A 26,677-nucleotide genomic window follows, 5' to 3' on the forward strand; every position below is an offset into this window, starting at 1 on the left:
ACCCCTGCCTGCCCCGATCTCTGAGTTCCCTTAGTATTTATTGATAATTATCTTTACCATCTTAGAAAAAGGGAAGTGACAGGATAATAGGATCATTGTAGGGAGAAGGTCAGCAGTAAGACATATGAATAAAGATCTCTGTGACTTAAGTTTAAGGAAAAGTGCTGTGCCTTGATATGCATATGTAAACATCTCCATAAACCTTTTTAGTGCATAAAGAGCAGCATTGCACTAGCAAGTCCCACCTTTTGTCCTGAGGCGGTTTTCTCCTTTCTCCATAAACAGAACATACAATCGGGTTTTACACCGAGATGTTCCATTGCCCAGGGACGGGCAGGAGACAGATGCCTTTCTCTATCTCAACTGCCAAGAGGCCTTCTTTCCTCTTGTACTAGTCCGCCTCAGCACACACCCTTCATGGGTGTCAGGCTGGGGGATGATCAGGTCTTTCCCTTCCCACGAGGTCATATTTCAGACTATCACATGGGGAGAAACCTTGGACAATACCTAGCTTTCCTAGGCAGAGGTCCCTGCGACCTTTGGCAGTGTACATGTCCCTGGGTACTTGAGATGAAGACAATGGTGATGACTTTTAACCAGCATTCTGCCTTCAGGCACTTGTTTAACAAAGCACATCCTGCACAGCCCAAAATCCATTAAACCTTGAGTCACCACAGCACATGTCTCTTGCAAGGACAAGGTTGGGGGTAGGGTCACAGATTAAGAGCATCTCAAATACAGAACAAAATTGAGTCTCTTATGTCTACTTCTTTCTACATAGACACAGTAACAGGCTGATCTCTCTTTCTTTTCCCCACAGTCAACAAGTCAGTGGGCAAACTGGCTTGACACTGAGGTCTGTCTTATGCCAAAGCTTGTGTTTGTGTCTATATGACCCTCCAGTTCTTTCTTTTACAATATCTGAGAGGCTGAATGAATTGTCCAAAGGAAGAAAGCTCCTTGAAGACTAGTGTAAAGGTAAACTGAGGCTGGAGCCGAACCGGGAACGAAGACACAAGGCAAATGGCAGTGAGAATAGCCTTTATTAGGACTCGCAGGCGAGGTTCCTTGGTCCAAAGGCGTGGGCCAAGGAAGTCACGCTGAGGGAGGAGGGTAGGGGCTTTTTATAGCCTGAGAAGTAGGGAAGCTGGTTGTACAAACAGGGCCTGGGGGGTCTTGAAACTACTAGGGCAGGAGTCGAGTAAGGGTCGTGAGGAAGGGGTCTTTGGAAACTGTTAACTGAAACTGCTATTTACGAACTTGTGGAATGCAGGTGAGCTGCAGGTCATGGGGGAGTGTGGTTGCCCAGCCAGAACCTCTGACATATGCAAGTCTGCAGGTGTGTTCAAAGAGGAAGGGAAGTCTCAAACAAAGGGCCTGCTATGCCAGGTGGCACCGCCATGTCGGGTCTAGATCCCTGCCTAACATTCCGACCTCTTTCTAATAAGAAAAAAGCGGCGATGTGTTCATCTGGCTGCTTCCTGCTGGTATGGGTTGTCGTGGGGTTCTTCGGAGGTCGGAACTCGGGTATAGGGGTGGAGCAGCATCTGATTGAAAGTGACCTGGGAGACTTCTTTTATGCGGTCCTGGATGAAGCAGAGGATACAGGAAGCTATGAGTAGTAAGAAGGCAATGATTAGTAAGGGGCTTAGGAATGGTAGGACCCAGCCAGCCATGGACGACTGCCACCACCTGAGTGGGGACTCTAATCCTGAGGGTTTTTTTTGTGGAGTCCTTCTTGGACTTTTTCTAGAGTGAGGAGGTTGGTTTCTATTAGTCCTGACTCATTGATGTAGTAGCAGCATTCTTCACTAAGGAACATACAGGTCCTGCCTTTGTCAGCCATAAGGAGGTTGAGTGCCCTGCAATTCTGGGCTGCCACCTGGGCAACTGAGGTGATCTGTCATTGGAGGGAAGCCAGGGATTCTGCTGAAGCTTCTATTGCTACCTTTAATGGGGCCGTAAGGTCTTGAGAGGATCAGACAGAATGAGTTAAGGCTCCAGTTTCAAGGCCAGAGGCCACGAGGGATGCGGCTAAAGAGACTCCAATCATTAGCAGAAGGAATACTGCCCTTGCCTGGCAGGGGCGGGCAAGGGACAGAAGAGAGGATAGCTCAGCTTCACTGTACAGGGTGAGGCTGGGGACTAGGGAGATGGGAACGCATAGGGTAGTGTTGGAAGCCTTGAGAGTTTTTGACAGGGTGAAGTTGCACCAAAAATACCCGCCTAGTGGGGCAGTGAGATTTGGAGGCGCCGATCCTATCTGGTTGCACCAGGAAGCATTAGGGGTGGAGTAGCAAAAGAGGAGTTGTTGTTTAAGCGGGTCTTGGACAAAGGAACTTCCCCCAGGGTTCAGCCGGGAAGGGGAAAGGAGGGGATTAGGTTAGAGGAGTAAAAAGGGCTAGGTAAACGCACCGCAACTGGTGGGGGCTTATTCAACGCTGCACACAAGAAACAACAGGAGATGTTGTGCACCCCGGCCGTATGTACTACCTGGGCCCCTTCTCTGATTAGGGTTAGCCAAGAAAAAGGGTTACCACTGCCCTGAGGCTCATTGTCTGAGTTGGCTGTGTTGTCTGGGTTGGCTAGAGCTGAGATGACCTCTTCTTGTTGTTTGATGTCGGAGGCCAGGATGACAAGGCTGCTTGTGACCCTGACGTAGGCTCTATAAATCTTGAGTTGGGCTACGGGATAAGACTCGTAGACATGCCGGTAAAGGAGAGCCTCTATACCTGATGCCCACCATGGGTCCCACGGTTCAGGAATGGTAAGGAAAAATGTGGGCACTTCTCCTTGTCTGTGTGATCTGACTAACCGAACTGTTGATGCCGGTTGCCGCCACTTCGTGTATGACATGTCAAGGTAAGTAAAATGCATGTTACAATAATGATATGGACACCCGCCGTTGGTTTCTACCCAGTAATTGAGACAGTTATATTCTACCTGATCATAGAGAAAGCATATGACCGAGTTCCACCAGTCAGGGCAACTATTAAAGGTGGAGAAGTTAAAGGTAACTTGACTCCAGCACCCTTGGGGCCGGCAGTCAACTGTGGCTAAGATGTGGGAACTTATGCGATTGTTTTGGGTCCAGGTCTCTGACAGATAGCATCTCCAGCGGAATGGGTTGATGGGGGGAGTTCGGGCAGGAGTCTTACCTAGGCTCAGCAGAACTGGATAGCTGAGGAAGGTTAGGCAGAGGATTGTTAACGGCATGCGTAAGTCATCGTTTAGTAGGGGCAACAGCCTGAGCCATCCACCTGGAATCATGCTGGGTGGGTGCCTTTTTCAGCTGGGACAGATGATACCAGGAGGGAAGGCTGAGGAGCTTGGCAGCAGTGGACGTGGTAAGGATTACAGTGTATGGTCCTTCCCCCTGGGGAGATAAGGCTTGGGGCTGCAGCTGCTTGACCAGTACCAGGTCTCCTGGTGCTACAACGGCGGGATTTTTAGGGTTTAGGGAAGCGAGAGTGGGGAGACACCTCTCCACATGTTTTCTTAGAAGCTCATGAAGGAGGGTTAAATAAGGGAGGTAGGAGCCTAAGGGAGGGGAGAGGGCTGGCAGCTCCTGAAAGAGGAACAGGCATCCGTACAGCAGCTCAAAAGGGCTGAGCCCTGTGAGGGCCCATGGAGCTGCCCTGAGACGAGTAAGAGCCAAGGGAAAGAGAGTTATCCACGAGAGGCGGGTTTCTAGAGTGAGTTTGGTTAGATGCAGTTTAAGGAGGCCGTTTGCGCATTCTACCTTACCAGACGACTGCGGATGGTAGGGAATGTTGAGCTTGCAGGTAATCTGGAGTGCGGCTGCCACCTGCTGGGTGAATTTGGAAATGAAAGCCGGACCATTGTCTGATTGGATGGTTTGGGGGAGACCGAACCTGGGGATGATGTGCTCTAGGAGAATAGTTGCCACAACTTCTGCAGTCTCTCAAGTGGTGGGGAAAGCCTCAATCCATCCTGAGAAGGCATCAACTAAGGTCAGCAGGTAGCGAAATTTTTTATGTCGGGGCATGTGGGTAAAATCAAGTTGCCAATCTTCTCCTGGCTGGTGGCCTCTTAGCTGATGAGTAGGTCCTGGGTGTCTGAGCCTACCTTGGGGGTTAGTGGCCGAACAGGTGGCACATTGTTGATATACTTTCTTAATTTGGGCCTGCAGTGAGAGAAGGTGAAAGATGGGTTCTAGGAAGTTATACATAGCCTTGGGTCCTATGTGGAGAGAGCGGTGTATGTTGGTTAGTATATGTACTGCCTGAGTCTGAGGGAGCGCTATTCGGCTGTCAATGAACACCCACCCATCCTTGTTTCGGGTAACACTGGGGTGGGCCATCAGGGTTTGAAGTTCCTGGGAAGAGTAGTCAGGGGAATATGTGGGGCAAGAAAGAGTAAAGGCGCTCAGGGAGGGGAGGAAGTGAGGGCAGTGGCCCATGCGGTGTAGTCAGCTAGGCTGTTACCTTGAGACACAGGGTCCTTAGAATGCTGGTGGCTTTTGCAGTGGATGATGGCTACCTCTTTGGGGGCCTGGAGAGCATCAAGCAACCTTTTTATATGTGGTCCATTGACTACTGGCATCCCTTTGGTGGTGAGAAACCTGTGCTCTTGCCAGAGAATAGAGTGAGTATGTGCAATAAGGTAAGCATATTTAGCTTCTGTATAGATATTAACCCTCTGCCCTTTGGAGAGAATTAAGGCATGAGTAAGGGCAGTGAGTTCAGCCTTCTGGGAGGTGGTGCCTAGAGGCAAGGGCCTGGTTTCAACCGTTTGGGTTGCTGTAACAACAGCATATGCTGCCTGTCAGCGTCCATTGGGGGTTAAGACAGAACTCCCGTCTACGAACAGGGTACGGTCTGGGTGTTCTAATGGCTGTTCAGAAAGACTGAGGCGGGTGGGTGGCAGGGTGGTGAGAACTTCTGGGCAGGAATGTGCAGGGGCGGAATCGTATCCTAGAGTGGGCAAGAGGGTAGCAGGATTTAGAGGGGGTGAGGTGGTGAGAGTGATGTGAGGGTTTTCAATGAATAGCAGGTGGAACTGTTGAAGCTGGGACTGGGTGAGATGGCTGAGACACTTGTGTGTGATGAGATCTGACAGTCGGTTAGAAGAGTAGACTGTGAGAGGATGCCCTAGGGTAAGCTTGAGGGCCTCTTGGGTAAGTTCTGTGGCAGCCACCAGAGCTCGCAGACAAGATTGCCAGCCCTGGACTGTGGGATCTAACTGCTTGGAGAGATAGGCCACAGGCTGGTATGTGGATCCAACCGGCTGGGCTAGGAGGCCAGTAGCTACCTTCTGGCGCTCCTTGGTGAATAGATGAAAGGGCCGAAGGGGGTTGGGGAGAGAGAGAGCAGGGGCAGAAAGGAGACAGTCCTGAAGCTTCTTGAAAGAGTTGACAACCAAGGAGGGGTCGGACAGTGGTCCGGTGGGTGTCTCCTTGGCAGCCTGGTAGAGGGGCTTGGCTAAGACCCCAAAGTTGGGAATCCAATGCCTGAAATACCCTACCAGTCCTAGGAACGACAAGATCTCTTCCGCATCCTGAGGAGGCTGGAGAGTTTTGATGAGGCTCATTCTGTCTGCCATGAGGCTTTTCGTAGTGGGTGTGAGAAGTATACCTAGGTAGGTGACAGTAGGTGCAAAGTTGAGCCATAGCCAGGGTAACCCGATAACCTCGGTCGCCTAGAAAATTTAAAAGTGTAGCAGTTTCTGCAAGGGAGCACTCCCAGGAAGGACTACATAGTAATAGATCATCTACGTATTGTAGAAGGGTGCTATGGGTTAGGGGGCAGAGGAGGATGTCCCGTGCCAGTACCTGTCCGAAAAAATGGGGACTATCTCGGAACCCTTGAGGCAAGACAGTCCAGGTCAACTGGGAAGAAACATGAGTGTCTGAGTCCTCCCATGTGAAGGCAAACAGAAAGTGACAGTCTGGGTGTAGAGGGATGGTAAAGAAGGCATCCTTCAGGTCAAGGACAGTGAAATGAGTGGTGTCAGGGGGAATGCGCGAGAGGAGTGTATATGGATTAGGAACAACTGGAAAGGTAGGGACTACTGCCTCATTGATGAGGCATAGGTCCTATACGAGGCGATAGGCCCTAGAGCTTTTCCGTACAGGCAGAATAGGAGTATTACATGGTGAGTTGGTGGAAACTAGAATGTGCTGCCAGAGCAGGTGTGTAATGATGGGTTTTAGTCCTTGGTGTTCAAGGGAGATAGGGAACTGGGGTCTAGAGGGGAACTTGGAAGGGTCTTTTAGCCAGATGTGGACTGGAGTGTGGTGCTGGGCAATGATCAGGGTGGAGGTGTCCCACACCTTAGGGTTAATGGGGACTGGAAACGGGAGTGGGGGGTCAGCCTGGCGGGGTTTGTCAGGTGAGAGAAGGGGGAAGAGGAATGCAAGGTGTAGGGAGGGGTTGGGTTGGAAGTGAACTGAGGCCCCTAGCTTGGAGAGGAGATCTCGTCCTAACAAGGGGACTGGGCATGAAGGAATGATAAGAAATGAGTGTGAGAAGAGGGAGCCATCCAGGCAGCAAGACAGAGGAGGAGGCTGGCGGTAGGTGGAGGGAGTGCCGTCAATTCCCATGACTGTGACAGTGGAGGGGTGGCTGGGGCCACTGAAGGAAGGCAAAGCAGAGTAGGTAGCCCTCGTGTCCAAAAGGAAGGATATGGACTTACCCGCTACCTGGAGCATAACCCTGGGCTTGGCGAGAGTGAGAGGGGTCCCCGAGTCTGGGCCTCTTCCATCTTCATCGGTGTCGAGGAGCTGGAAGGTGCCTCCAATACCTGGAGGAGGGTCGTCACGTGGAGGCGCAATGACCATCCTTAGATCGGGCAGTCTGACTTCCAATGGCCCATCTGCTGACAGTTTGGACAGGGGCGAGTTGGCTCCTTTGGGTTAGGGCACTGCCTGGCCCAGTGGCCGTCGTTACCGCACTTGAAGCAGGCACCAGGTGGCGCTCAGGTAGTACCTCTTTTCTGGGAGCTCCTGGAGCCGGTCGGCCTCAGGGCTGCTACCAAGGCCTGGATTTGGAGTTGTACTTTCTGTTTTAGCCTGGCCTGTCGTTGGGCCTCAGCTGCTTCCTCCCTGGATTTGTAGACCTTGAAGGCCAGTTTGACTAAATCCTGGATGGGAGTTTGAGGACCTTCTTCCACCTTTTTAGATATTTTGGATATCAGGGGCCAACTGAGAAATGAAATATGAGGCCAAGATGGTTCCTCCTGTGGAGGAGGCAGGGTCAAGGTGGGTGTACTGAATAAGTGCTTCAGTCAGCTGGTTAAGAAAAATGGCTGGATTTTCATCTGCGCCTTGGACTACCTCTTTAGTTTGTTAAAGTTGACTGATTTGTTAGAGGCTGCCTGCATGCCAGCAAGAAGGCACTGAACCATCATGTCTCGGTGGCGGCGACCTGCCTGCCCTACCTGGTAGTACCAGTCGGGCTCAGCCGAGGGCACTGCCTTGGTGCCAACTGGTGTGGCGGGGTCAGTTAAATGAACCTGGTTAGCGTACTCCCTGGCTGCCGCTAGGATGTGCTCCTGCTCCTCAGAAGACAGGGTTGAGGTCATAACGACATGGAGGTCATGCCAGGTGAGATCATATGCCTGGCATAGATACCTGAACTCTTTGATATAACGAGTAGGATTGGCCGAAAAGGAGTCTGCAAGCTCCTCAACCTTAGACAAATCTGCCAATGAAAACGGCACATGGACCCGGACTACTCTTTCGACGCCTGCCACCTCTTGCAAGGGACACAGGAGGTCAGTCCTGGACCGAGTATGGGCTGAGACGGCAAGGAAGGGGAGGAAGTGGAGGTAGGGGAGACAGAATCTGTCGGGTTTGGTAAGGGCACATGAAGGGTAGAAGGGAGGTGAGGCATTGACGAGGATGGGGATAATAGTGGGTCAGGGTAAGGAGGAGGTTGGGTGGGAGACCAGAGGGGTGGCCAGGATAGGGTGTCAGAAGGCTCAGAAAAAGAGGAGGAATCATCCCTCTCCTTGCTCGAGGGAAGAGACTTTGTGAGTAGGACCTGAGCTAACGAACATTGAGCGCAGAGATCTGGGTGAGAACGCAAGTCCTAAAAGGCTTGAACATAGGGTATCTCATATCATTTGTCTAGTCTCTTGCAGAAGTTGGTCAGATCTGTGAGGATGTTAAAGTCTAGAGTGCCTTCTGCAGGCCACTGAGACTGATTATCTGATTTATACTGCGGCCATGCTACTGTGCGGAAGAAAATGAGCCGCTTTTGTTTTAGGTCTTGGCTGAGACTTAAAGTCTGGAAATTAGCCAAGAGGCACCTCAGAGGGGATTTTTGGTTTGGTTTGGACTAGGTAGTTCCCATGATCCTAAGGCGGGCAGTCCGGCAGCAATGGGAGCATCCTCCTACTGCCACGCAGAGTGCTGGGTACGGTGGCTTCCAGGGAGGTTGGACATCTCCTAGTCCCTGGTGCCAAGGGTCACAGTTGACCGGAGGGAGCCCCTGATGTGGCCACGCATTTTGGACAGGGACTTCCCAGAGGGGGCCTACAGGACGGGGGAAAACTTACCCAGCAGTGATAGAATTGAGTCTTGGATTTGGTGAAATGGCTCCCGGCTCAGAAAGAAGGTCCTGGCTCGGGGAGAGGAGAGCCTGCCCGACCTGGCAGGGGTCCAGGGAGGGGTCTCCTCCCGGGTTTCGGCACCAAATGTAAAGGCAAACTGAGGCTGGAGCCGAACCGGGAATGAAGACACAAGGCAAATGGCAGTGAGAATAGCCTTTATTAGGACTCACGGGCGAGGTTCCTTGGTCCAAAGGTGCAGGCTGAGGAAGTCACGCTGAGGGAGGAGGGTAGGGGCTTTTTATAGCCTGAGAAGTAGGGAAGCTGGTTGTACAGACAGGGCCTGGGGGGTCTTGAAACTACTAGGGCAGGAGTCGAGTAAGGGTCGTGAGGAAGGGGTCTTTGGAAACTGTTAACTGAAACTCCTGTTTACGAACTTGTGGAATGCAGGTGAGCTGCAGGTCATGGGGGAGTGTGGTTGCCCAGCCAGAACCTCTGACGTATGCAAGTCTGTGGGTGTGTTCAAAGAGGAAGGGAAGTCTCAAACAAAGGGCCTGCTATGCTGGGTGGCGCCGCCATGTTAGGTCTAGATCCCTGCTTAACAACTAGAAGATAGAAGTTACCTCTTTGTTCTTCCACTACATTGACACCTCCTCAAATGAGTACTAAATAGAGGTGATTACCATCCTTAGTGACAGAGGGTAAGCAACATAGAGTTTATTTCAAAACCAGCTTTTAAAAAAAATTGAGTTGTATCAAAAGAGATACAGATTTCATGGAATGTCTAATTTTCATAAAGTCAACAAGAAAGCTAAAAATTCTGAAGAAATTATTTTAGTTAATGTCATTGAATTTTTCATTTCAGTGCAGTTTTCCCTCAGAAATGTAACAATATTATTCTCTTGTCTTCTGACCTCTGTTATTGCTGTTGAGATTAATGCCAATCTAGTGATTATATCATCATTTGTCTTTAGTTGCCTCCAAAATATTATCTATGTCATTGATATTTTACCACCACATTACACTGTGCTGGGTGTCATTGTATTTTTGTATGTATTCTACTCAGGAGGCATTTCATATTTCACTTTATGAATCTGAACCATATGGAACATTCCAGTCATTACTTTTTCACTATAGTTTCTCCTCCATTCTTTCTATTTTCCTCTTCTGGCATTTCTGATGTATATGGGTTCTTCTCATTCTATCACCCGCGTCTCTTAACATCACTTTTATAGTTTTCATTTATTACCCCTTGATACTAAAAGCTGTATAATTTTCACATACTTATCTTTAAGCTTTAATTTTTTACAGTCTTTAATTTGCTACTTAAATGATCCATTTGTTTTTTTAATTTCAAAGACCATGATTTTAATTTCCATAAATTCTTTCATTGTCAAATTTATGCCTATTTGTTTTTCATCATGTTAATCTTTTCTTAATATACCAATGCCTTCATTTACATCTTAACCATTTTAAACATGCTTATATTATGTTCTACTTCCAATTGCTATTCTAAGTTTTTAATTTCTCAAAGTTCTCATAATGCTCTCATTCATGGTAGATCATTCCCTCATTTGTTATGTATTTTATAAATTGAGATATTAAAATTAGTAAGGCTTCTCTTTTTCTGTGAGAACCCACTGTGGTTTGTGTTGTGGAATCAACCCCTGTATTAGTCTGCTAGGGCTGCCATTACAAGGTACCACAGAGTGGGTGGCTTAAACACAGATGTCTATGTCTTATAATCTGAGGGCCAGAGTCTGAAATTAAGGTGTTGGCAGAGTTGTTTTCTTCTGAGGCCTCTCTCCTTGGCTTGTAGATGGCTGTCTTCTCCCTGTGCCTTCATACAATCTTTTCTCTATGTGTTGTCTGTGTCCAGATTTCCTTTTACAAGGATGCCAGTCATGTTGGATTAGAGCCCATCCTAATGACCTCATTGTAACTGAACTACCACTATAAAGACCTGATCTCCAAATAAGGTCTCATTCTGAGGTACTGGGGTGTATACAACTTCAACATATGCATTTCGGGTGAGGACATAATTCTACCTATTAACAACCCCCAAAAGCAGTTTTGCTTGTAAATCTGGGCATGTCACCAGTCCAGGTGAAATTTGTATGGTAGTTTCTTGACTTGCTTGTTTCTGAATCCACAGGTAGTATAAATACAATCCTCAAATTCCTGGAGAAGCAAGCCAATAGTTTCTGATTCCAAAGAGGGGGGCCTCCATTTCCCTACCCTCTCCATTCACACATCTAGAGCTTGGAAAAAAACAGTAATGCATTCTTTTCACTTCCTTTTGTCACTGGGTGAAAGTTTTTCCTACATCATTTGGAGGTGCGTATATCCAGGGTCTCTTACTTTGTGTGAATAATTTTACCTCCCAAAAACTATTGGCTTTTTATACTCAGTTGTTTCTTTACTAAGTTTCATATTACATTCCATGACTTAATTACTAAACAATTCATTTTATCATTACATGGTTTGTAAGTTTAGACTCCTAAAACTCTGGAAAAACCCCAGTAAGCCATTTTCCATGGCATAATAATTTGGAAGTAAAGCAGAACTTGAGGACATACAAAAAAGGCAATTTTAATCAAATAAAAAATAGTGATCCTGTGTAAATTCTGATTACAGGATTAACTGTGACAAACTCAGTTTTGAAGTTAAAAAGGCCAAATAAATATTTCATCAATAACATTTGTAGCTAACTCAAATCTATAAATCTTAGTTCTGAAGAAGGCAGTATAATTTTATCCTCCTAACCAAGAGTGATTACTTCTAGAATAATCTTTTTCCTGATTTTTTTTTAATCAAAAACGATCATGCTGGTGTTCTCTCAAGATACTGAAGTTCAGTGTGACTATGCTATCTTTCTTTTTCTATATATTAATTTTATTTTATGTTCCAGGATACATGTGTAGAATGTGCAGGTTTGTAAACATGTGCCATGGTGGTTTGCTGCACCTATCAACCCATCACCTAGGTATTAAGGCCCTCAGGCATTAGCTATTTATCCTGATGCTCTCCCTGACAGGCCCCAGTGTGTGTTGTTCCCCTCTCTGTGTCCATGGGTTCTCAATGTTCACCTCCCGCTTATGAGTGGGAACATGCTGTATTTGGTTTTCTGTTCCTGTGTTAGTTTGCTGAGGATAATGGCTTCCAGCTTCATCCATGTTCCTACAAAGGACATGATCTCGTTCCTTTTACAGCTGCACAGTATTTCATGGTGTATATGTACGATGTTTTCTTTATCTAGTCTATCCTTGATGGGCATTTGGGTTGATTCCGTGTCTTTGCTATTGTGAATAGTGCTGCAGTAAACATATTTGTGCATGTATCTTTATAATGGAATGTTTTATATTCTCTTGGGTATATACTCAGTAATGGGATTGCCAGGTCAAATGGTATTTTTGGTTCCAGATCTTTGATGAATCACCACACTGTCTTCCACAATGGTTAAACTAATTTACATTCCCACCAACAGTGTAAAAGTGTTCTTATTTCTCCATAACCTCACCAGCTTCTGTGGCTTCTTGACTTTTTAATAATCTCCATTCTGACTGGCGTGAGATAGTATCTCGTTGTGGTTTTGATTTAGATTTCTCTAAGGATCAGTGGTGTTGAGCTTTTCTCATATGTTTGTTGGTTGCATGAACATCTTCTTTTGAGAAGTGTCTGTTTATATCCTTTGCCTGTTTATATAACTTTTTGATAGGGTTGTTTTTTCTTGTAAATTTGTTTAAATCCTTGTAGATTCTGGATATTTGACCTTTGTCAGGTGGATAGATTGCAAAAATTTTCTCCCGCTCCATAGGTTGCCTGTTCATTCTGATGATAGTTTCTTTTGCTGTGCAGAAGCTCTTTAATTAGATCCCATTTGTCAATTTTTGCTTTTCTTGCAATTGCTTTTGATGTTTTTGTCAAGAAATCTTTTCCCATGCTTGTGTCCTGAATGGTATTGCCTAGATTTTTTTCTAAGGTTTCTCATGCTTTTGGGTTTTACATTTACGTCTTTAATCCATCTCGAGTTATTTTTGCATAAGGTATAAGGAAGAGGTCCAGTTTCAATTTTCTGCATATGGCTAGCCAGTTATTTCGGCACCATTCATTAAATAGGCAATCCTTTTCCCATTGCTTGCTTGCATCAGGTTTGTGGAAGATCAGATGATTGTAGATGTGTGGTCTTATTTCTATTCTGAGATCTCTATTCTGTTCCATTTGTTTATGTGTCTGTTTTTGTACCAGCACCATGCTGTTTTGGTTACTGTAGCCTTGTAGTACAGTTTGAAATGGGGTAGCATTATGCCTCCAGCTTTTTTCTTTTTGCTTAGGATTTTCTTGGCTATACAGGCTCTTTTCATGAATTTTAAAGCAGTTTTTTCTAATTCTGTGAAGCATGTTAATGGTAGTTTTATGTTAATAGCATTGAATGTATAAATTACTTTAGGCAATATGGCCATTTTAATGATATTGATTCTTCCTATCTGCAAGCATGGAATGTTTTTCCATTTGTCTGTGTTCTCTCTTATTTCCTTGAGCAGTGGTTTGTAGTTCCATTTGCAGAGGTCCTTCATGTCCCCCTTGTTAGCTGTATTCTTAGGCATTTTATTCTCTTTGTAGCAATTGTGAATGGGAGTTCATTCACGATTTGGCTCTCTGCTTGTCTATTGTTGGTGTATAGGAATGCTTGTGATTTTTGTACATTGATTTTGTGTTCTGAGACTTTGCTGAAGTTGCTTATCAGTTTAAGGAGCTTTTGGGCTGAGATGACGGGGTTTTCTAGATATAAAATCATGTTGTGTGCAAACAGAGACAATTTGACTTCCTCTCCTCCTGTTTGAATATCGTTTATTTCTTTCTGTTGTCGGATTTCCCTGTTGCCTGATTTCCCTATATACTATGTTGTATAGTATTGTGCTGGTTTTCAGAGGGAATGCTTCCTGCTTGACTATCTTATTTTTCTTTTGCACACTTTACATGTGCATGAAGAGCTAAAGAGTACTTCAAAGAATGATCAATGTCTATAGTAAGAAGCACACATGCAAAAAAAAAAAAAAAAAAAAAAAAAATTCTTCTATGTGCAGCTGACCCCACTGTTAACAGGAAAAGTAGATGCTATCTTGGAAAATCCTGGGCTGAGGAAAGAGAACACATGTTCAAACCCCATCTCTCACATTGACTAACTTGCTGCAGGGCCTTTGATGAGTCACTCCCTCTGAGATTTGATTTCCTCCTCTTAAATAAACCCAGTCTCAGATGGTGGTGGATTTAAAAATCAAATCATATATAGTGAATGTCTAAGAGTATATCTTGTGTACAAACTTTCCTCCTTTAGCTCAGCTCTTTAAACTTTACTCAAAATGAAAATTTTACTCCTAAGGGTTGCATATCAAATCAGTCTGGTGATTCCAACTTCTATAGCCACCAATCAACTAACGCTGAGAATGCTGTGGCCGTTTCAGATTAAATGTAGTTTATCAGCAAAAAGCACAGATCTTCTTTGAGAATCATAGCCTGAGATCACTTTGAAGATCATCTTTTTTTCTGAAGCTGTCTCACTGGCCCTGGCCACATGACTGTAGTGGGCAGAATTCCAAGATGTGTGCCTGTCTTGCACATGCACTGAGAATCCCCTTGCCTTGAGTGTGGAATGGACCATAATGGAGTATCAGTATCATGATTTAACCAGTAATCAATTAGCTTTGAGGTCCTCAAAAGCAGTGTAATCCTGGATACACTGGCATAATGAAAGGACCCTTTGAGAGAAGATAAAGCAGCCAAGACACACTCTCCTGGGGGCCTCAGGGAAGAAAGCAAACAGCCATGGTGTGAACCACCTATGGAGAGGGGCTTTGTCTAGGCTGAAAGCCACAGTTATGTCACCACAAGGAACTTAAGTCCACCAACATGAAAATGAGCTTGGAGGAGGACCCCACACTCAAGGCAAGAAGGACAGTCAGCTGACACCTTCATCGCAGCTGTGGGAGACCCTGAGCAGATGACCCAATCAAGCCAGGCCCATTCCTGACCCATGGAAACCGGTAATTAAATGAATGTTTTTTAAAGCACTAAATCTATGACAATTAGTTATTCACAATAGAAAACCACTATAGTGTCCTACCCGTGGGATCCACATGCTGCCTTCAGTGGTAACAAAGGCTCATAACACCTGCACTGCACTGTGTTGGTTTCTAACATCTGCGTGAAAGTTGCAGATACCAGGATGGGAATCCCTTTCATCAGATCCAGAAAATATAGGTCTGGGAAGGCCCAAAAGAGGGAAGACTCATGCTTATGTGTCTGAAATGAGAACCAAGGACTTTCTCAAAACTCTTTCATGTCTTTCATGCATATTTTGCTTGGACAAGCTTTATCACTAGACATTAGAACTGCAGTATTCAGATAAGATGTTCTAAGAACACTTGCCCAGTAAGGGCATCTCCGCCAATGAACTGACAACTGGTCTGGCTTTGAACCTCTGGGTTTGAACCTCTGGCTTTGAACCAATGAACTCTGATTCTAAGCAGCTTAATAAATCTCTTTTTAGCTGGTGAAAGCTCCCCATACACCCCCCTCACTGAATGGACTGGTAGTTTGCCATTTGGTGCATTTCAGATTATAATCTTATTTTCACTTCTGAGTAAACGCAACATAGTTAGAGATATTTGTCCCTAGTGTAAGTTTTAGGTTGTCATTTGTTTATATGGGAGCACAGCAGAACCACTGAGCTGCCCAGGAAGAAGAGCCCTATAGTCAAAAAAAATTAAGTTGTGCCAAGTGTTGATTTGGTGCTATGGTTAAATATGCATAAATAGTCTTATATAGAAAAAGGAAAGTAATATTTACTGAACAGATCCAATGAGTCCTTTATTTCACATATGCTAATTTCTTGTAATCCTCACAAAACCCTCTAAGACAACTTTTACTTTCCCCATGGTTCAAATGAGGTCATTAAACCTCAGAAAGTTTAAATAACTTGCCCCATCACATAACTAGTAGGTAATCGAGCCAGTATTCAAATACTGAGATCCGCTGGACAGAATGTACTACGTTTTTTGGTCTATTTTATCAATAGTATGCTACAGGAATGTAGCTGCCAAATAAAAGTCCTTAGAACACTTTTGGTCTGAGTTTAAAGAAGGTCTCAAAATTCAAGCAGTTAAAACTGCTGCGTAACCAGTTAAAAGTGCGTTCAAGCTCACCTGCCCTCCTTGAATGCTTTCTCATTAACGCCAGGAGTACGTTACATTAGGGCATGACAGGATGATGTGTTAGCTTAGTGGATATTTCCTGTTAACGTATTCATTACAATTAATTACAACATCATTATTTCTTGGCAGATTTTCTGGAAACCAAAACAGATGGGTTGTTTTTTAAAAGAATATGAAAAGCATGTCATGACAATGATTCCTGTGGTGCATTTTTTTCTCTTTTTAATTTTCCTAAACATAAAATCAAAACATGGATTTCACAGAGGAATACTTTCAGTGCAACACAACTTCCTTTGAACTTCACATTACAGCATTACACTTATTATCACCTAACCAGCCGTCTTTGACCTATGCAATAGGCAGTGTCCATAAGAGTACATTAAGCTCATCAATCAAGAGACAAGAAAGTAAAATATACTCCGAGATATGAATTTAAGCACAATGATGCTGACATTGTTGCTACCTCTTTGTCATTTATAGTTGACCTTGCATACTTGTAGGGAGCACAGGGCATGTCCCATTTTTACCTTTAGAGTTTCAAGAAGTACTGTATCATTAAAATTATTTAAATGATGAGCCAAGAGATCAGTGAAAGAACTGTACTGTACATTTTTAAATGGTAGTATTATTATTGTAATTGTGAAATTTATTCATAATTATTTTCTTTAAAAATTATTTTTAAAATATTTTGTGGGTACATAATAAATGTATATATTTATGGGGTGCATGAGATGTTCTGACACAGGGATATAATGTGAAGAATGGGGTATTCATTTCCTCAAGCATTTATCCTTTGAGTCACAAACAATCAAGTTACCTTCTCTAAATTATTTAAAAATATACAATTTATTGTTGACTATAGTCACCGTATTGTTCTATCAAATAGTAAGTTACTCATACTTTCTATTTTTTTTTTTTTTTTTGTATCCGTTAATCATCCCCACCTCTCCCTCAGTCCTCTACTACCCTTCCCATCCTCTGGTAATTTCTTTCTACTCTCTATGTCCATGAGTTCAGTTGATTTGATTTGATCCCACAAGTAAGGGAGATCATGCAATGTTTGTCTTCCTGTGCCTGGCTAATTTCACTTAACATAATGATGATCTCCAGTTCCATCCATGTTGTTACAAATGACTGAATCTCATTCTTTTTTTTTTTTTTTTTTTTTGAGACAAAGTCTCGCTGTGTCGCCAAGCCGGAGTGCAGTGGTGCAATCTCGGCTCACTGCAACCTCCACTACCCAAGTTCAAGCCATTCTCCTGCCTCAGCCTCCCAAGTAGCTGGGACTACAAGGTGCACCACCATGCCCAGCTTATTTCTATATTTTTCGTAGAGACAGGGTTTCACCATGTTGGCCAGGATGGTCTTGATCTCTTGACCTCTTGATCCACCTGCGTTGGCCTCCCAAAGTGCTGGGATTACAGGCATGAGCCACCATGCCGGCCTGGATCTCATTCTTTTTTATGGCTGAATAGTACTCCATTGTGTATAAGTACCATATTTTCTTTATCCATTCATCAGTTGATGGACACTTAGGTGTCTTCCAAATCTTAGCTATTGTAAACAACCCTGCAACAAACATAGGAGTGCACATATTTCTTAAATATACTTATTTCCTTTCTTTTGGGGATACACACAGCAGTGGGATCACTGGATCATATGGTAGCTCTATTTTTAGTTTTTTTTAGGAACCTCCAAACTGTTCTCCATAGTGGTTGTGCTCATTTGTATTCCCACCAACAGTGTATGGGGGTTCCCTTTTCTCCATATTCTTGCCAGCATTTGTTATTGACTGTCTTTTGGATATAAACCATTTTAACTGGAGTGAGATGATACCTCATTGTAGTTTTAATTTGCATTCCTCTGATGATCAATGACATTCAGCATTGATCTTTTCATCTGCCTCTTTGCCATTTGTATGTCTTCCTTTGAGAAATGTTTCTTCAAATATTTTGCACATTTTTTGTTTGGTTTATTCAGTTTTCTTCTATAGAGTTGTTTGAGCCTCTTATATATTCTGGTTATTAATCCCTTGTCAACAGGGTAGTTTGCAAACATTTTCTCCCATTCTGTAGGTTGTCTCTTCCTTTTGTTGATTTTATCCATCACTGTACAGATGCTTTTTAACTTGATGTGATCCCATTTGTCCATGTTTGCTTTGGTTGCCTGTGCTTGTGGTGTATTGATCAGCAATTCTTTGTCCAGACCAATGTCCTGGGGATTTTCCCTAATATTACCTTGTAGTAGTTTCATAGTTTGAGGCCTTAGATTTAAGTTTTTAATCTGTTTTGTTTTGATTTTTGTATATGGCGAGAGATGGGAGTCTAGTTTCTTTCTTCTGTATATGGATATTCAATTTTCCCAGCACCATTTATTGAAGAGGCTGTTTTTTCTCCCTTGTATGTTCTTGGCACCTTTTTTAAAAATAAGTTCACTGTAGCTGTGTGGATTTGCTTCCAGGTTCTCTATTCTGTTACATTGGCCTATGTGTCTGTTTTTATGGCAGCACAATGCTGTTTTGGTTACTATTGCTGCATAGAATAATTTGAAATCAGGTGATGTGATTCTTCCAGTTTCGTTTGTTTTGCTTAAGATGGCTTTGGCTATTCTGGGTCCTTTGTGGTTACATTTAAATTTTAGGATTTAAGAAAATTCCTGTGAAGAATTTCATTGGCATTTTGATAGGGATTGCATTTAATCTGTAGATTGTTTTGGGTACTATGGACATTTTAACAATATTGATTCTTCCAGTCCATGAATTTTTCCATTTTTTGGTGTCCTCTTCAATTTCCTTCATCAGTTATTATAGTTTTCATTATAGAGATCTTTCATTTCTTTGATTGAATTAATTCCCAGGTATTTAATTTTACATGTGGCTATTGTAAATAGGATTACTTTTAAATTTCTTTTTCACATTATTCACTCTTGTCGTATAAAAATGCTATTGATTTTTGTATGTTGGTTTTGTATCTTGCAACTTTACTGAATTTGCTTATCAGTTCTAATTTCTTGTGTAGTCTAGGTTTTTTTTTTTTTTTTTTTTTCCCAAATAAAAGATCATATCATCAGCAACCAAAGATAATTTGACTTCTTCTTTTTCTATTTGGATGCCCTTTGTATCTTTCTTATTTATTTATTTGAGATGGAGTCTTGCTCTGTCACCCAGGCTGGAGTGCAATGGTGAGATTTTGGCTCACTGCAACCTCCACCTCCCAAGTTCAAATGATTCTCCTGCCTTAGCCTCCCGAGTAGCTGGGATTACAGGTGCCTGCCACCATGCCCAGCTAATTTTTGCATTTTTAGTATAAACAGGATCTCACCATGTTGGCTAGGCTGTTCTTGAACTCCTGACCTCATGATCCACCCACCTTGGCCTCCCAAAGTGCTGGGACTACAGGTGTGAGCCACTGTGCCCAGTCTATATCTTTCTTTTGTCTGATTGCTCTAGTTAGGACTTGCAATACTATGTTGAATAACAGTGGTGACAGTGGACATCTATGACATGTTCCACATCTCAAAGGAAAAGTGTTCAATTCTTCCCATTCATTATGTTATTAACTGTGGGTCTGTTGTATGTGACTTTTATTATGTTGAGGTATGTTCCTATTGTGCTCAGTTTTTTGAGGATTTTTATCATAAAGGGATGTTGAATTTTATCAAATGTCTTTTCAGTGTCAATTGAAAGGGTCATATGGCTTTTATCCTTCATTCTGTTGATTGTATTACATTGATTGATTTGCATAGGTTGAACCATCCTTGCATCCCAGGAATAAATCTCACTTGGTCATGATGAATGATCTTTTTAATGTATTGTTGAATTCAGATTGCTGGTATTTAGTTGAGGATTTTTGCCTCAGCATTCATCGGAGATATTGGCCTGTAGTTTTTCTTGTTTGTTTTTGTTTTTGTTTTGATGTGTCTTTGTCTGGTTTTGCTATCAGGATAATACTGGCCTTGTAGAATAAGTTTGGAAGTGTTCTCTCCCCCTGTTATTTGAAGTTGTTTAAGTAGGATTGGTATTAGTTCTTAAATGTTTGCTAGAATTCAGCAGTGAAGGCATCAGGTCCTAGAATTTTCTTTACTGGAAGACTTTTTATTCTGGCTTCTCATTACTTGTGATTGGTCTGTATTGAGTTTCGATTTCTTCCTGGTTCAATCTTGGAAGGTTATATGTGTCTAGGAATTTGGCCATTTCTTCTAGATTTCCCAAGTTATTGGCATATAGTTTCTCATAGTGGCCACTAAAGATCCTTTAAATGTAGGCCGTATCAGTTGTAACGTCTCCTTTTTCATTTTTGATTTTATTTATTTGGATCTACCCTCTCTTTTTTCTTAGTCTGACTAAACGTTTGTCAATTTTGTTTAACATTTCAAAAAACCAACTTTTTGTTTCATTGATCTTTTGTATTGTTTTCTTCATTTTAATTTCATTTATTTCTGCTCTGATCTTTATTATTTATTTTCTTCTCTCTAATTCTGGGTTTAGTTTGCTCTTACTTTTTTGGTTCCTTAAGATGTATTGTTAGAATCAGTGAGAAAACAAAGAATCCCACCAAAAAGTGGGCTTAGGACATGAATTCTCAAAAGAAAATATACAAGTGGCCAATAAACATATGAAAAAATGCTCAACATCACTAATGATCAGGGAAATACCCAAAAACAAAACCACAATTTGATACCACCTTACTGCTGCAAGAATTACCATAATCAAAAAATCAAAACATAGTAAATATTGGCATGGATGTGGTGATAAGGGAAAACGTTTACACTGCTGGTGGGAATGTAAACTAGTACAGCCTCTATGGAAAACAGTTTGGAGATTCCTTAAAGAACTAAAAGTAAAACTACCATTTGATTCAGCAATCCCACTACTGGGTGAGGTAGAAGAAGTCATTATATGAAAAAGATACTTGTACATGCATGTTTATAGTAGCATAATTCACATATGGAAACAGCCAAAAGGCTCATCAATCAAAAAGTGGATAAAGAAATTGTGAGATATATATATATATATATATATAAAATGGAATACTACTCAGTCATAAAAATGAATGAAATAATGGCATTCGCAGTGACCTGGATGGGACTGGAGACCATTATTCTAAGTGAAGTAACTCAGAAACAGAAAACCAAACATTGTATGTTCTCACTGATATGTGGGAGCTAAGCTATGAGGATGCAAAGGCATAAGAATGATACAATGAACTTTGGGGACCCAAGAGCGGGAGGGTGTGAGGGATAAAAGACTACACACTGGGTACAGTGTATAGTGTGGTGGGTGATGGGTGCACCAAAATCTCAGAAATCACCACTGAAGAACTCATTAGTGTAACCAAGCACCACTTGTTCCCCCAAAACCTATTGAAATTTTTTTAAAAGATGCATTGTTAGATTATTTAATTGAAGTTTTTCCACTTTTGTGATGTTGGCACTTACAGCTATAAACTTTCTACTTAGTACTGCTTTTGCTGTATCCCATAAGCTTTGGTCTGTTGTGTTTCCATTATCATTTGTTTCAATAAATTTTTCAGTTTCCTTCTTAATTTTTTCACTGACCCACTGGTCATTCAAGAGCATATTGTTTAATTTCCATGTATGTGTATAAGTTCCAAAATTCATCTTGTTATTAATTTCCAGTTTTATTCCACTGTGGTCAGAGAAGATGCTTGGTATTATTTCCATTTTTAATAATGTTTTAAGACTTTTTACGTGACCTAATATATGGTCTATCCTTGAGAATGATCCATGCATTGAGAAAAAGAATGCATATTTTGCAGCTTTTGAATGAAATATTCTATAAATATCTATTAGATCCATTTGATCTAGAGTGCAGATTAAATCTGACATTTCTTTGTTGATTCTCTGTCTGGAAGATCTGTCCAATGCTGAAAGTAGGGTGTTGAAGTCTCCAGCTATTATGGTATTGGGACCTATCTCTACTGTTAGCTCTAATAATATCTTTTTTTATATATCTGGGTGCTCCTGTGTTGGGTGCAGATATATTTAAAATTGTTATATCCTCTTGCTGAATTGACCCCTTTTTCATTATACAGTGACCTTCTTTATCTCTTCTTATAGTTTTTGTCTTGAAATCTATTTTGTCTAATGTAAGCATAGTGACTCCTGCTCTTTCCAGTCAAAACTAGAAGGAGAGTGTCATGAAGAATTTCAAAGTATTGTGATGGAGACTGGGAGAAAATGTATGATTAATAAATACGGGGAGGGGCTTGGCCTTAAGCCAGGAGACTTGAGTTGTATCTGATGAGTGATAGGAATATACAAAATAAAGAATATAAGAAAGCTTTATTTAGAAAGGTGCATACAATGGCCTGGATGACCCAGAAGAGAAAGTTTAGCTAAAATACTGTTGTGGGCTCAGCAGCTTCTAGCTTGAAACCATGTCTTTCATACTTAACCTGTATAACCTCTGCATAGAACCTGGAGTAACATGCAAATGGATAAATATTTACTGAGTGAGAAAATTGGATAAAGAGACGTAGACTTAAATGATAGCCATTGAAAAAGAACAATTTCATGGTGGGAAATCAGTTGAAGTTTGCAGAAGCCTCGATAAGGGTTAGGAAATTTGGAGAAGTCACATAAGGCTATATGTTTGAAGCTTTGAAATTGCAAATCAGGAAAAACATGAGCCATTGAATAAACGAGTGAAATGGCTGTATGAATAGGTAAAGGTAATGCTACCTGCTGTAATGAAAACTCCCAGAACTCAAAAATATAACAATAAAAATTTAAGTGTCAATGAATGTTAACAAAATAACATCCAATAAGGATTGTATGGGGAGGGGCAGTTAGGAAATGCCCATTTCCCATGAAGCTATCCAGTGACTCAGACTGACAGAGATTCTTCTATCTTTCACATGTGGCTACCAAGATCATCCTCAGCCTCCATGTGGCAGAGATCAAGAATCATGTGGGAGGTCTGATTGGCCATGCATGTACCACTAACATTCTACTGTTTTATCTAACATCTGCAAAAGAGATTGGCAAGGGGAATCTAGCTGAGTGGCCGGGAGGAAAAGGAAATGGTTTGTGAAACAGCCCATTCTTCTCTGTCAGGCTGGCTAAACAGGCCAGCAGATTTTCCCTACGAGGAATGCTAACAGGAGTTCTTCAGGCTGAAATGAAAGAACACCAGCAGGAACTCAAAGCCATTAGACGAAATAAAGAACACTGGTAAAAGTAACTGCATATAAGAGCCACTATTATTGCACTTTCGGTTTGCACTTTTTTCCTAAATGATTAAAAGGGCAAATGCATAAAACAATAATTATAAATCCATGTTAATGAGTACTAATGAGTACCTAATATATAATGAAGTAATCTGTGACAATAACAATATAGAGGGGAGGAAAGAAAATGGGGCTGGGCACGGTGGCTTATCCCTGTAATCCCAGCACTTTGGGAGGCCAAGGTGGAAGGATCACGAACAGCCTGGCCAACATGGTGAAACCACATCTCTACTAAAAATACAAAACTTAGCCAGGGGTGATGGCGGGCGCCTATAATCCCAGCTACTTGGGAGGCTGAGGCAGGAGAATCACTTGAACCCAGGAGGCAGAGGTTGCAATGAACTGAGATTGTGCCACTGCATTCTAGCCTGGCTGACAGAACAAGACTCTGTCAAAAAAAAAAAAAAAAAAAAAGACGAAGAAGGAAGGAAGGAAGGAAAGAAGGGAGGGAAGGAAATGGACAGAAGAAGAATGTTTCTATACTATTGAAACTAAGTTGGTTATAAATTGGTTTACTATTAAAACTAGGTTGTTACAAGTTTTGTTACTTATGAAGCAGAAGTTGGCAGAATGAACAAAAAAAGATCCATCTACATTACTGTTTACAAAAGAGTCATTTCAAATACAAAAACATGAAAATTTTGAATGTAAACAATGGACAAATATATTTCATGCAGGCCGGGCGCGGTGGCTCAAGCCTGTAATCCCAGCACTTTGGGAGGCCGAGACGGGCGGATCACGAGTTCAGGAGATCGAGACCATCCTGGCTAACACGGTGAAACCCCGTCTCTACTAAAATACAGAAAAAAAAATTAGCCGGGCGAGGTGGCGGGCGCCTGTACTCCGAGCTACTCGGGAGGCTGAGGCAGGAGAATGGCGTGAACCCGGGAGGCGGGGCTTGCAGTGAGCTGAGATCCGGCCACTGCACTCCAGCCTGGGCAACAGAGCTAGACTCTGTCTCAAAAAAAAAAAAAAAAAAAATATATATATATATATATATATATATATATATGTTTCATGCAAATGGCATCCAAAAGAGAGCTGGGTGGCTAAATTACTATCATATAAAATAGAATTCAAATCAAAAAGTTTACAAGAGTCAAATAAAGACATTATATATTGATAAAAGTTGCCCTACCTCAAGAAAATATAACAATTATATATGCATCTAATGACAACACCCCCTAAACATATGAAATGAAAATTGACAAAATTGAAGGGATAGTTTTACAGTAATATCTGGAGACTTCATTCCTCCATTTTCAATAGTGAATAGAATAAGCAGACAGAAGACTAATAAGGGTACAGGACTTAAACAACACAATAGACCAATTGTGTCTCGGGAGAGCACTTCACTCAACAGTAGCAGAGTATACGTTTTTCTGAAATGCACATGGCACATTCTTTAAGATAGGTCATATGTTAGTCCCGAAAACAACTAAATAAATTTAAAAAGATTGAAATCATACAAAGTTTTTTTCTGACTACTGTGCAATGAAACTACCATTAATAACAGAAAGAAAACTTTTGAAAAACTTACAAATATGTGGAAATTCAAAAACACACTCTTAAACAACATTAGATCAGAGAAGAAATCACAACGGAAATGAGAAATAAATTAAGGTAAAAACAAACCATAAACCACCAAAACCTACTCAAGAAGAAATAGGGAATATGAATAGACCTAAAATAAACAAAGAGATTTAATCAGTGACCAAAAACCTCCTAACAAAGAAAAACCCAAGACCAGAAGGTTTTATTGGTGAATTGTGCCAAACAATTAAAGAAGAGTTAACACCAATCCTCAAACATTTTCAAAAATAGAAGAGGAGAAAACACATCCTAACTCCTTCTATGAAAATAGCACTATCCTAAGACAGACAAAGCCTCAACAAGAAAACTACAGACCATTATTCTTCTGAATATAGATGCAAAAGTCCTCAAAATAATAAACTGAATTCACAGAATATTAAAAGGATTATACACTATGACCAATTGGGATTTTTCCCAATAATAAAAGGAAGGTTCAACACATGAAATCGATCAATTTAATATACTACATTTATAGAATAGAGGAAAAACCCACATGACCATCTCAACTGATACAGAAAAAGCACTTAACAAACTCTAACATTCCTTCACCATAAAAATAATCAATATACTAGGAATATAAGGGAACTTTCTCAACATAATATGGCCATATGAAAAACTCACAGTTTTCATACTCAGTGGTGAAAGACTGAAAGCTTTTCACCTAAGATCAAGACAAGACAAGGATGCCCACTTTCACCATTCTACTTAACACAATACTTGAAGTTGCAGTGAGAGCAAATATGCAGGAAAGAGAAGTAAAAATATCCAAATTGGAAGTCAATCTTATATGTAAAAAACTGCAAAGAATACACACATACACACATACATACACACAAAGCTGTCAAAACCAATAAATGAACTCATAAAATTTCAAGATATTAAATCATTACACAACTAATTTAGTTGGATTCCTATATACAATAAATTGAAAGGAGATAAAAAAGATTGCATTCACAATAACCTATAAAAGTAAAATACTAAGGAATACATTTAACAAAGAAGACATAACAATTGTATACTGAAAACTATAAACTATTGTTGAAAGATATTAAAGAAAGCCTAAATAATTAGAAGACTGAAACCTGATTCATGAATCAGAATCATATATCATGATTTTGTTCATATATCTGAAAAGGGGTTAATATCCAGAATATATATAAACTCCTACAGCTTAATAATGTGAAGATGACAATATTATTCAAATAATTGACAGATTTAATGCAATCCCTATCTAAATTCCAACAGCATTTTTTACAGAAATAAAGAAACCCATTCTAAAATTTATATAGAATTTCAAGGGACCCTGAACAGCTAAAACAATTTTGTAATAGAACAAAATTGGAAGTCTCAAATTTTCTGGTTTCGAAACTTAATATAAAGCTATAACTTAAAAAAGCAATGTGGTACTGGCATAGGGATAGACCCATAAACCAATGGAATAGAATTGAAGGCCCAGAAATAAACCCTCAAATCCATGGCCAATTGATTTGTGACAATGATACCAAGATCCTACAGAACAGTTTTTTCAATAAATGGTGCTGAGACAACTGGATCTTTACATGCAAGAAAATAAAGTTGGACTCTTACGTTATACCATACACAGATATTAATTCAACGTGGATCAGAGACCTATATTTGAGAGCACAAATTATAAACTCAGAAGAAAACTGGGGCAAATCTTCATGACCATGGATTTAGCAATGTTTTTAAAATATGATATTAAAAACACAGGCAACAACAACAAAAAAGATACATTGAATTTCATCAAAATTAAAAATTTTTGTCTATGGAAGGACACTTTAAAGATAATGAAGTACAATCCACACAATGTGAGAAAATAATTGCATGTCACATATCTGATAAGGGGTTAATATCCAAAATACATATGAACTCCTATAAGTCAACCACAAAATACATAAAAAGTAAAAAAGGGCAAATAACTTGGTACAAATGGCTAGTGAGCACATTGAAGAATGCTCAAAATCATTAGTCATTAGGAAAATGAAAATCAAAAACACAATAAGGTATCACTTCATACCAACTAGTGTGGTTATAATAAAAACCATAGAAAGAACTACTGTTGGTGAGGATGTGGAGAACTTGGAA

General features: G+C 41.3%; 1 protein-coding gene across 1 annotated transcript in view; it reads left to right on the top strand.

Annotated features, from left to right (window-relative positions):
- PENK (proenkephalin) overlaps window positions 1-26,677 on the top strand; it is a 1,067,564-nt gene that overhangs the window by 367,064 nt on the left and 673,823 nt on the right. The window lies entirely within an intron of this gene.

The sequence above is a fragment of the Macaca thibetana genome, chromosome 8 (genome assembly GCF_024542745.1).
Source record: "Macaca thibetana thibetana isolate TM-01 chromosome 8, ASM2454274v1, whole genome shotgun sequence".
Classification (NCBI taxonomy): domain Eukaryota; kingdom Metazoa; phylum Chordata; class Mammalia; order Primates; family Cercopithecidae; genus Macaca; species Macaca thibetana.